This window comes from Paramisgurnus dabryanus, chromosome 1, assembly GCF_030506205.2.
Source record: "Paramisgurnus dabryanus chromosome 1, PD_genome_1.1, whole genome shotgun sequence".
NCBI classification, from domain to species: Eukaryota; Metazoa; Chordata; class Actinopteri; order Cypriniformes; family Cobitidae; genus Paramisgurnus; species Paramisgurnus dabryanus.
The window spans coordinates 6,610,478-6,622,590 of NC_133337.1; the positions used below are offsets into that span (position 1 = coordinate 6,610,478).

At 36.3% G+C, this 12,113-nt stretch overlaps 1 protein-coding gene across 2 annotated transcripts in view; it reads left to right on the forward strand.

Moving 5' to 3' along the window:
• chst11 (carbohydrate (chondroitin 4) sulfotransferase 11) overlaps positions 1-12,113 on the forward strand; it is a 90,185-nt gene that overhangs the window by 72,777 nt on the left and 5,295 nt on the right. The gene's annotated exons all lie outside the window — the stretch shown is intronic.

A 12,113-nucleotide genomic window follows, 5' to 3' on the forward strand; every position in this document is an offset into this window, starting at 1 on the left:
CGGAATCGTGAGTGTTATTAAAGGGCACATTCAAAATAACATAGTGCAAACTCATAATAGTATATTGCTCTGACTATTCATGCAGTATGCAAATAATTTTAACTGCTGCATTTGCCAATTCTGCAGGATACAAGGCAGGAACACTGAATCCCACAATGCAATGCTCTTGACTTGACCTTTTCTTACTGACCTTGAGAAATTGTTGATACAGTTTCTCCATGCTTTTTACACTGCTGTTCATGACATTATTGCAAATTTCTTTATGTAACATAAAACTCCATAATATTTTTTCTTTTAATGGACATGTAAGACGGAAAAGTTCATGGCACTTTATTTGATTCAAATATAACCCTTATATCTTTAATATTGACTGAGTAAGATCATGTCAAAAGTTAAAATGAATGTGAAATCAATCTTTGATGCTCCTCATCTAATAAATAGATTTTGAGACTTTAGTCTGGATTTTACAGACAGGGTTACATATGATATAATAATGATATAATTAAGTCACAGATAAGTTGTAAAATCTAGATATTGCATGGAAAGATATGATATAGGGCAGTAAAGATTTCCAAAGCTTAAGCCCCATGCAGGACATTACAAAGTGCATTTTATTTTGGCTTTTAAATTGCAATTTTATGTAGTGTATTTATTTAAATTGTGTATTGTAATAACAGAGTGTGTTGAAATTGATGATGTCATATAAGTACAAGCAGTTCAGCCAATGCAGTCTGATTTGGACCTTATCTGAACATTTTACCCCGGCTTTTTTGTTTTACTTGTAAAGAATCAGATTTATTCAGTGGAGTTAAACTTCAATCTCACACTCTCTGAGCTCATATAAATGGATTATAAATCTCAGCATGGGGGCAGATGGAAGGAAGTAGAAAAGATGAGAGGGGGGCGACCTACGTTCTTTAATAATTCATCTCTCATTTACAAAGAGTCTGGGGTCACCACGGTCACAGGGTCGACTCAAAATCTGCTCTTCTAGTCTCCGAAACGGCACTGAACTTACAGTGATATGTTAATGCCCTCACGTGCAAGCCAGAGCTTTGAATCTTCAATATTGATGCTCTTCCCTTGGGTGCTGTTTCTGTTCTGTCTTAACAGCATTTCGCAGCCCATTTCAGGTGAGTCTGAACGTGGTAAAGATAAATGTTCACCTGTCAGTGTAACACACACACCTCGAACGTGCTGCATACACACTCAATGCTTTGTCGTAGCATATCGACTAAACCCAGGAGCTACTGCCAGCTGTGCTTTTCTGTATGGGTTTATTTAATTATTGTGATAGAATAATGCATTTAAGAACTTACCATTTAATTTAAGCAAATAGGTAATTTAAAACTATTTTATTTATAGTGTATTTATGCATACTGAACATCACACGTTTATTGCTTTTGAATAGGAATGCATCTATTTTTCTGTTATATAAACCTCTGTGGGAGGTTTTGGTTACATTGGGTGCCCCGAAGTGGAAAGGTTTGTGTGAGTGTTACATTTAAGATGAATATATTTTTTGTGTGATTTTAATGTGTGTTTTTCTGTGAGTTGTTTTGGCATTATTATGCGAATGGTTTCCAGCTATCTAGTTGCAGAGGAGTGATGGTAGCCGAGCTTTTTGGACTATGTATCCTCTGGGCATCTGCAGACTGACAGAGCACCATGTGAACACTTGTTTTCGTTTGATAGACTAAAAGTTTGAGAGTAAGTAACAGTAAAGAGCACATATCTAAGCATACTTTTCATGTAGCTCAACTAACAGAGGATTGCATTAACAGCGCAAAACTTTAAGGATTCGATCCCCGGGAACACACATACTGATAAAATATGTAACTTCCCAGCAAGGAAAAACCAAGACAGTGAAATGACGGCAAACTATAGACCCAATGCAGTCCGGCTATTAGTAACACAAGCGACCATGTTCCTAAACATGGAGATATTTGTACTGTAATGGTCTTTAATGGAAAGAGAAAAACAAGCATTGAATCCCAATTTACCTCAAATTTACTGTTTTACTGCTCTTCACCTCCATTTCTACCTCTCATGACCTCATTTCCTCCCTTTATACCCCTGTATATCAGGTTGGAGAGCCAATATCAGCTTAAGCTTTTATCTCAAGGTTTTCTATTACCAAAGTCCTGATGTGTTTGCAGCTACTGGAGCGAACACTACATCATTAGTTTTATATGTACGCTTCCCAGAAATGCTCTCAGTGTTTTAAAATGGCTCAGATTCAGGTCAGGGATGTATGGAAATTTTATGAAGCTACAGACATTATTTCAATATGATTGCAATTGATTCTCTCATTAAATAGACAGAGAACTGCTCTGATAGATTGCCATAGATTTTGACTTTTGCTAATACACATAAGTATATCCACATACACATTTTGACAACCGAATGCATCTATGTGAAAATTTAAAGCGAGTGTCCACACAAAATTGACCTATTTACTTGCCAAAAGATACATAAATCAGGGGTGAGATCTCTTTAACTCTTTCACCGCCATTGACGAGATATCTCGTCAATTAAGAGAAAACGCTTTCCCGCCAATGACGAGATTTTCCGTCTTTCCGCAATACCGCTATTATCCACCAGGTGGATATACAACCCGGAAGTAGCGCCTCACGTGAAAGAGAAAGAACTCCGTGTATGTTTTAAAGATCGCTCTGCATCTGATCTCTATCAAAAGTCCTTCGCAAAAATGGAATTATCTCAGCTTTTTGCTCAAAATTTGGTGTTTTGAAGAAACCTACCCATGTTTGAGAGGTGGAAACAAGAGAACTAATGAAGGTAGGATGAAACAGGTTTTTTTGTTTGAAAGCAGAGGGTCTGTTCTTTCATCTGATATATTGTTTGTTTATATATTTAAAGAAGAACATTTTCTGGAAGCCATTAAACTTTTGTGAAAATCATGAAAAATGCTGGCGCTGGCTGGCAACTTTTTAAAAAAATGCTGGCGGGGAAAGAGTTAAACTCACATAACACACTCTGTTTCTGCTTAGCTCATATACCTATAGAGCAGTATTAGATCCTTAATATATCCAAACAGTTAGGTCAGATTTATAAAAGACAGATCAGCTTTACTGATTATTTTCGAATAAACCTGACCCCATCGAGGGGTACTGCGGGTGGAGCGAGTCACGAGCAAGCAACACTTACAAAACATCTCACTATCTCTGGATAAATTATGATTCACTACATGTTCATGATGTTCACATTATATGTACTCACACGCCGATTGCCAACAGAATACCGACATTTGATGCAGTTTTACTTACCGCCTGTGATTCATGACCTGGTTGTGACCGCCCCATTTTAACAAAAACCAGTGTTAAACAAACACACATACAACTCTGCTACAACAAACTACTACTCTGCTACTAAACAAACTACATCCATTGTTTCCATAATGTTGGGTTTATTGGGAAGCAGCACAAGTTTACATTTTTAAAATTTATCAGAAACAACAACACACTTCACAGGTGCCGCTGATTTAATGACAGCTCTTGGTGTGTGAGGTATAAAGTGCCCATATTAGGACTTCCACTGTACCTCCTGCAGTGAAATTGCCCATAAAAGAAATATAGCAAGATTTTTCATGTTAAAAAAACTTTCAGAAACTTGTACGAACCCTGGCGGAGTGCACAGAAAAATACCCTGTTACATGTCCAACTGCTTTTTGACACTTAACTCTTGACAAATCCAACTCAGTGTTAATACACTATATTGCCAAAGGTTTTGGGACACCCCTCCAAATCATTGAATTCACATGTTCCAATTAGTTCCAGTGATAGGAACTCTAAATGCTTCTTCATACCAAGACATTTTGAACAATTCCATGCTCCCAACTTTGTGGGAAAAGTTTGGAGATGTTCCTGTTCCAACATGACTGTGCACCCAGCCCCGCCGCTCCCATAACGCGCATCACGCGCTGTGCGTGGGGCACCACGTGCTGAGAGGGCACCAAAAATAATAGCCTAATGAAAAAAAATTATAATGCTGAAATTATTTCATTAGCCTATAGAAATGTTATTAGGCACTTTTTATCCATGTATATGTTACAAAAAAAGGGGGAACGAGATAATTAAATTGCTCTAGTCTAGAAAGTATGCCCCAGCCTTTGATAGTCTGTGCCGCTTGAACGCGCGGGCGCCTGACGAAGTTTGACAGAGACCGTTTCTCAATCCGAAGGCTGCAGCCTCCAGAGGTCGCATATCTAGGCTGCATACGTCATCAAAACGTTCTTATTTCGTAATATTAACGATTATAAAGTTGACTATTATTCTTAGTTAATCGTAAATTGTTGTAATATGCTTATGACTTGCTAATGTAATGTTCAGTTAACTGAAATAAACCAGGCTTGATGACGTATGCAGCCTGCATATGCGACCTCGCGCAGGCTGCAGCCTTCGGATTGAGAAACGGACAGTCAGTAGGCAACTTTTGGAAATGTCCCCGAAAAGACAGCAGGAGTCAGGATCGGAAAAAAAAAAAAAAGAAGAAACTGCGGGTTGATGCCCGTGCATCACTTGCAGGTAAGTCCATCATGTTTAATCATTCCAAAATAAGGGAAATGCGCATGGGCTGCAGCTGCTGCTAATCGTAATGCGCCTCGAACTTGCTGTGCTGACATTAATGTTAGCAAACTATGTTGTTATAATTTATAATCTCAGTGCAAGTTAAGTGAGATTTTACTGTAAAACATTATCTATGCATATGCATTTTACAAATGACTGACGTCAGCTGTTACTTTCTTTACGTTTCTTTAGATATTGAGCAGTAGTTTATTTTGTGGTTTATTTTGACGTGACGGTGGTTAAGACTTTCTCAGTAAAAGTTAATGTTAGCAGTCAGTGCACATGCTAGGCTAACAATTCCTGACTGTTAAATATATAAAACGTCATTATGATATGAAGCAAACATTACTGTGACACTTAGTTCTCTGAATCATTGTTTTATTTAAGAATATTGAGTATTCTTGTTTACTTATTGACGTTTATTTAATGTAATTTATTTAAAGTGACATTGTACTTGGGAAAATTATTTTGATAATTTAAGTTTGGTAATTTTTTTCTATTTTGCTATTCTATAAAAGTTTGCACTTTCAAATGTGTAGCCTAATGTGTGTTGGCTAAAGCTGTGAAGATTTTACTTTCTGCTATTATGTTATATGTTTGGTAATAAAAAATTAAACTGGCAAAAACATTTGTCAGGGTCGGGGTGGGGGGCATTAAAAAGGAATTATGCTTAGGGCACCAAAATGGCTAGCAGCGGCACTGTGTGCACCAGTGCACAAAGTAAGGTCCATAAAGACATGGATGAGCGAGTTTGGTGTGGAGGAACTTGACTGGCCTGCACACAACATTGGGATGAATTAGAGCGGAGACGAGGAGCGAGGCCTTCTTGTCCAACATCAGTGTCTGATCTTACAAATATGCTTTTAGAAGAATGGTCAAAAATTTCCATAAAAATACACCTAAACCTGGTAGAAAGTCTTCCAAGAAGAGTTGAAGTTGTTATAATTGCAAAGGGTGGGCCAACTCCATATTGAACCCTATGGATTAAGAATGGAATGTCATTCAGGTTCATGTGCATATAAAGGCAGGTGTCTCAAAACTTTTGGCAGTATAGTTTAAGTTAAAATACACGAAATAGCTTTACTCCCCTTTTATATCTCAATTATATCCCCTAGACATCAATGAGAATAAAAGTCTCCTTTGTCTCAGATGTTTCACATGAAAAAAGACCCAGAAATCTCACCAAATGTCTCCATTGGAGTTTTGGAAGAGATCTCAACAATGTTACAAAATGAGAAAAGATTTGCCAAGTCTGCAAGTCAATATTATAGAAGATGTCATTATGAACTTAAACCTTTCTCAAACATTTTTTTCCCAAAAACCATCATGATCTCACATCAAAGGAATTTGTACGTATTTAACGAGTTGGCTAATTTGTATGAATTTGTATGAAGTGAATCGTACAAAAACATATGATTATCAGCAATATTGAAACCCCACCCCTAATCCACCCAAACCCCAATGTCACAGGGGCAAAACAAAATTGTACAAAAATATACAAATGTAGTTATATGAATTACAGTTTTTCTCAGTCGCTTTGGTACATTTCTCAGATCAGAATTGAAATTCTCAAAACTACTTGTTCGATTCTCACATCATTGTGTCACTTGTGCACATCAAAAAAGCAGTTGCAAATGCTTTGGTACATCCATGCAAATGATTATGTATAATTCTCTGCTTTTTCCTTCATTATCAATTGCTTATGTCATGTTGATCAAAATTAATTATAATGGGTCTCTGTTGAATAATCTCACTTCCCACAACATTTAGGCATTATTTCATAGCATAAGTCTTTACATGCAAAATGGTTGAACAAGTTGTCATAATACAGGGTATGGTCAAACATATTTCTATACATTTCCATTAGACATTTTTTTCTAAATCTGTCCTGAATTGGTAAATTGCTCCCAGGTGAATCTTGACTTTCTATAACAGACAGAAACGTCCCCAGCAAGCAAAAACCGAGACGTTGAAATGACGGCCAACTATAGATTCAATATAGTCCGGCTATGAGTAACCCACTTCTACCCTAAATAACCTTGAATTTGGTAACATGCCATTTTTGCCAAAATAACTTGAAGATGTATGATATTCTAACATGTAAGCAAAGTCAAGAGGTGTTCAACATGTTTGCTTTTCATTTCTTTTACATGTTCTATAAGCATACGCATTGTCTATTCTTGGGCTATGGTTAGACATCTTTTAGACGTCCTTCATATTACAGTTTTTCTCAGTCGCTTTAGTACAATTCTCAGATCAGAATTGAAATTCTCAAAACTACTTGTTCAATTCTCACATCGTTGTGTCACTTGTGCACATCAAAGAAGCAGTTTCTCATTTCTTTGAACAAGTTGCAAATGCTTTGGTACATCCATGCAAATGATTATGTACAATTCTCTGCTTTTTCCTACATTATCAGTTGCTTATGTCATGTTAATCAAAATGTATTATAATGGGTCTCTGTTGAATAGTCTCACCGCCCACAACATTTAGGCATTAGTTCATAGTATAAGTCTTTACATGCAAAATGGTTAAACATGTTGTCAAAATACAGGGTATGGTCAAACACATTCTATACATTTCCATTAGACATTTTTTCTAAATCTGTCCTAAATTGGTAAATTGCTCCCAGGTGAATCTTGACTTTCTCTAAGAGACAGGAACTACCCCAGCAAACAAAAACTGAGATGTTGAAATGACAACTTGAAGATGTATGATATTTCAACATGTAAGCAAAGTGTGTTCAAGGTGTATGCTTTCATTTCTTTTACATGTTCTAAAAGTATATGCATTGTCTATTCTTGGGCTATGGTTAGACATCTTTTAGACATCTATCATGTTCACATTCCTACTTTTTTTTCTGTTTATGCTATGCAGTGCTTGCAGTGCTGTCTTTATCTTTCTTTATGGCAATGACCTGACATGGTCTTTCAACGAATTACAGTACAAACAGTAAAAGCGTAAATGTAAATTTTGTCCAGTCTCTTGCAATCAAACTCCCACATACACTAAGGTGTATATTACAATTTACAATACTTTTCGTCAAAACTTTAGCCATAGTTTACATCAGAACATCACTTCAGAGTAAACTTTTATATTGACAACATGACTAAACAATATGACTGTCTTATCCGTACACAATGACTTGTTATTCTGATGGCACTGACATGTTCATTGACACAGATATTTAATTTTGAAGGATGAACTAAGGATTTTGAGTAATAGAGTGGCTTTTGCAGGTTATCCATGGTGTTTTGCTATTTGTACAAATTGTTTTGAGAAATGCACTTACTGTTTTGCAAATTGTGAGTATGATTCGAGAAATGTACCAAAGCGACTGAGAAAAACTGTAACATTTCTACTTTTTTTTTCTCTTTATGCTATGCAGTGCTTGCAGTGTTGTCTTTTCCTTTCTGTAATCACAATGACATGGTCTTTCAACGAATTACAGTACAAAAAGTAAACGCATAAATGTATATTTTCTGCAGGCTCTTGCAATCAAACTCCCACATAACTTACACTAAGGTGTAACCTACAATTTACAATACAATAATTGTCATGAAAACTTTAGCCATAGTTTAGATCAGAACATCCCTCTAGAGTAAGCTGTTATATTGACAACATGATTAAACAATTTGACTGTCTCATCCGTACACAATGACACAATGAATTGTCATTCTAATGGCACTGATATGTTCATTGACACAGATATTTACTTTTGAGAGATTAACTAAGTATTTTGAGTAAGAGAGTGGCTTTTGCAGGTTATCCATGGTGTTTTGCTATTTGTACAAATTGATTTGAGAAATGCACTTACTGTTTTGCAAATTGAGAGTATGATTCGAGAAATGTACCAAAGTGACTGAGAAAAACTGTAATATCTCCTGAGCAATTTTAGGAGAAACATCTAAGACTAAGATATTTTAATAAAACACAACTGAGAACTCAGCTATAAAAGCGAATCTTCTGCACAGTAAAATGTTCCTCTGGGTTTGTCAGAGCTAATGGGGTAGTGGGCAGTGCTCCGACATATGGTGCAAATGCACTTTTGGCAACCTGAGTTCGAATTTAGGCTCAAGGTCCTTTGCCAATCCTGTACCCCTCTCTCCACCGAATACTTTCCTGTCCTCTCCTATCATACTGTCTAACCAAAAAACGTAACTAAAAAAACCTCTGGGTTTCATTTGAAATATGAGTATAAATGAAATACTGTTATTGGGTGAACTGTTTCTTTAAGATTAAAAAGCTATACAACCTAAGCTCATGTCCTGTATCTGCTAAGACATGGTTTGGATTTCCTTATCAAATCATCTGCTGTGAGGATGACACATGGTGCTTTATTTTGGGAATTAAATAAACTGTCAGTACAGTTACTGGCCACAAACCCCTGGGAAAATTCCATTAAAACAGAGCGAGGAGAGAGAGAGAGAGAGAGAGAGAGAGAGAGAGAGAGAGAGAGAGAGAGAGAGAGAGCGCAAGTACGTGGGTGTGTGTAGGGTTTTGAATAATGGTTTTGGAACAGTGTATGTGTGCTGTATTCGTTTTAAACGTTAGATTGCATTCAAAACGCACAAACTTGAAATGCAGTCAAACCTGTTAATTTAGAGGCATTGCTTTCAACGAAAAAACAAAAGTCAATCAACTTAAACTTTAAATTAAATTGGAAAAGTGACCTTCAGTGAATCAACATCAATAGTGCTTATTAGAGCCCGACCGATATATCGGCAGGCCGATATTAGACATTTTCCAAACTATCGGTATCTGCATTCATATTGTCCGATAAATGAATATTTAATAAAGAAAAAAAAAACGGACGAAACAGCCTTCATTAGATTTCCTCACTGATGGTGTTTTTGACAGAGCACTCTGAACCAGTACTGCTGGTGGGGTCCAGATTCAGGTGTCTAGCCACTGCCTGAGTCAAGTGATCAGCAATTTATATTTTGCTGTTGTTGTTATTTATCAAAACTTAACAGAATTTGTCTCCAGTCCTATTCAAAGTTATATTTATGAACCAAGTCTTTTAAAACTGGTAACTGATTTGGTTGTTGTTGTTTATGTGTTTTTGTTCAAAGGCCTTTGCGTTTCATATCTTAATTTGGTATTTTTATACATTTTATTAATCAGAACTTTAATATATTTTGATGTTCCTCTGTTCTGTTGTGACAATGAAAGAAACAAGTTTCTTTTTAACATGCATTATCATATTATTTTAGTTAAAACTCATAAATAACTGCAAATAACTTATGTTAGGGAAATCTGTTAATGTGTTGTTGCGCGTTTCTGGAAAAAAAAATCGGCCGATATGTCGGAATATCGGATTTTAAAAACAACAAACATTTGTATCGTTATCGGCCTTCAAAATCCTTTATCGGTCGGGCTCTAGTGCTTATATATAATATAAAAGAATGTCCCTCTCTAATCCTGGTATTTTTTTCGAAGGAAAGAGTATTACTTTAAAACCTCTTGAACGGATGCTAAATTCTGCATTGTTATTCTGGATAAATTCACCACTGACCTGTAAGCCGACCTTTATTGCGAAGACTAAGGGTCAACACAACTCTGCAAAATTCCCCTTAGGCACAACTTTCACAAGTCTTGGGTTTCTTTGATGTGGCAAGATGCTTTTGTTATGGAGTGGCAGGAGTTTAAAATCGCTCTTAAATGTGAAGACAATACAATGCACATCTTCCAAACGCCCTCGTTCAGACTCCCACTCCATAAACACTGTTTTATCAGTGACAACAGTCTAATAGTAAAAAAAGATATATTTTGGCACCACAAAAACAATACACTGTTATAAATAAAGGTTTTATAAAGGGTTCTGCGCTACAATATCATAGGAGAACCATTCTGGGTTCCCCAAAGATCCTTTTAGTCAAAGGTTCTTAAAAGAACCATTTATTTTTTACCTTTATAGTCAACTTTATAGTCTGACTATAGGCAACTATTTATCCACAGAGTATTTTCCTATTGAGGGAACATGTTTTAAATGTGTTTAATAAAGTTTGAAAGGGCTGTCGGAAGCTTGGTGGTAATGAGATTGATGTCGGGAGATCGTGGTGTTATTCGCCTGTAGCCTCATCGGGTCTTTTAAGATGGAAAGGGATGTCTAGTTTAATATGATGGCTGTTATTTATCATTTTAATTGACTTAATGTATGATAGTCAAAGAAATGTATACACCATTTCATTATATTTATTGAGGACAGTAAAATTTGCAATAATATTAGTAATACCGTATTCAGTATGTGACCCTGGACCACAAAACCAGTCATAAGGCTAAATTTAACAAAATGGAGAATTATACATCATCTGAAAGCTAAACAAATAAGCTTTTCACAGATGTATAGGACAATATTTGGCTGAAATACAACTATTTGAAAATCTGGAAACAGTGCCAAATTTATTGAGGGAACATGTTTTAAATGTGTTTAATAAAGTTTGAAAGGGCTGTCGGAAGCTTGGTGGTAATGAGATTGATGTCGGGAGACCGTGGTGTTATTCGCCTGTAGCCTCATCACGTTCATTGATCTAGATTACTCACGGGATTTAACTTCATGTTATGCTAGTTTTTGATCTATTTGTGTCTCTGCATTGACTTTGTATGCAATCTGCTTGTGTAAATCATTGAATTCGCGTTTGGTGTGTACGCCCCATTAGGTTAGCTTTTTATTTCAAGTAAACACATTTAGAATTTAAAATTCATAAACTGTTGTTAAACATGGAGCTTATTTGTTGCGATAACCAAAAGTCTATGGGAAAAATGAACACGCTTTTTGACAAAGGGAACCAGTTTTCCCCGCTAACTTTCAGGTTGCCCTACAAAAATACACCATTCCTGTGAAACTCTATATGGTCGCTCTGTCTGCAAAAGTCCCACCTTCCATTTAAAACAACCAATCATCAATCAATAAAGACTGATGATTCTATGAGGGAGGGGCTCTATACAGAGTCGCATGAGGCTTTGCCAACCTTTGAAATGGCCTTAAAGAAAGATTTTTAGTGCATTTTGTTTTTTCTAATCCTTTATCCGAAATATAAGTATATTTGTAATTACCCTACCTCACCACCATCTTGTATTCTTTTCTCAACTATACATACCTTCTTAATTTGTCCAATATTAGCCGTAAAATAGCTGCCTATTTTTGAGGCAGGTCTTAAAAAGTGTGTTCAATCGGTACACTAGAGGTGCTCAATTGTCCAGCTCTATTTTCCTGCTAAATTCATTTTCAGCTTTGATCAAACATATATAACCCTCTCACCAAAGTCTTCAGATTGTTTGAAGTGTACAGTTAGCAGTGTTAGCATGGCTGGAACTGAATATTTCAGGACGAAATATCTCCAGGGGCAGAGCTCAACGCTCATGCTGTAGAGGATTTAGGCAAAGATCTATCTGATATTGTCTGGCAGACGTCATGTGAAAATTCCCCTGTATTGCAGCTTGCTGATCTGTAGTCTGTACAGGGCATTAATAGGCTTATGGTGGTATAGGTCTGTGGTTACTGGAGAATGTGGTCATTAAGGT